This window comes from Branchiostoma floridae, chromosome 11 (genome assembly GCF_000003815.2).
Source record: "Branchiostoma floridae strain S238N-H82 chromosome 11, Bfl_VNyyK, whole genome shotgun sequence".
NCBI lineage: Eukaryota > Metazoa > Chordata > Leptocardii > Amphioxiformes > Branchiostomatidae > Branchiostoma > Branchiostoma floridae.
Window position 1 is genome coordinate 12343466 of NC_049989.1, and position 1117 is coordinate 12344582.

Consider the following 1117-nt stretch of genomic DNA (forward strand, 5'->3'; position numbering starts at 1 on the left):
ATTCAGGGCATTAACCCTCAGACACCCGAGTGGGGTCCGTTTGGACCCCAGGCGTACATTTTGAAGTGCCATTGGAACATTTTTGATCTGAAGAAAAAATCCTTCCGTGACTTTGTCAGTCAATATGTCTTATACCTTCTCCTAAGTTTTCGCAAAGATTGGTACAATTATGTGGAAATTATAAAGAAAGTTTGTGTTCAGTCCCTCTGGGGTCCAAACGGACCCCAGCAAAAATGTGCAGTTTTTAAAACAAACTTTGGAGGCTATCTCATTAACCACTTATAGTAAGGCTACTAAACTTTTAGACGATAATAACAATGTAACCTTTAATCCTCACAAAAATTTCTGTGTCATCAACATGTAATGTGGCGACATTATGACGTCATTTACCTAATCAGGGCGGCCATCTTGGATTTTGACCAATGACGTCATAAAATTAGCATAAATTACAAATTTTAAGTCATGAAAATTACATTGGATTTCATAGAATTTAATTGTTGTTAGAAAACAGGTGTATTTTGCCAAGAAAACCTTGTTTAAATTGAAATTGTCAAATTTTGGCAAAAATATGCCTGTTAGAATATGGTTGCCATGGCAACCCCAAAAAGTGATAAACTTACTTTATTGACCAAAAACTTTTGCAAACAATATTTTTTGATAAATTACGAAGTTTCGTAGCTTTAGCTCTAGCCGTTCATGAGTAATGCGACATAAATGTTGCTGAGGGCCTCAAAATTCCCCTATCTGGTCGGAATAGGTTTAGTGCAAAACGTGGTCCTTCTGAACTTTTGCATAAATTATGATAATGAGTTGGAATTAGCAACACATTAACATCTCAAAATCTTCCTCTTACATTGACGAAGCAATGTATATACAATGATCGCCGATAAGAAATGGTACTGAGATTTTATGAACAAAACATTTTGGGGTCCGTTTGGACCCCACTCGGTCATTTTAGTCGCAAAAAAGGGTCGGGTGCTTGAGAGTTAATAAAAGAATTACGTATATCACTATATAACTCACATTCCAATACAAAATGACTTCATTTTCAATATCTTTGGCGTTACAAAGTGTACAGATTCTATCACTCGGCGCGCACAGAACCCCGAATCTTGCT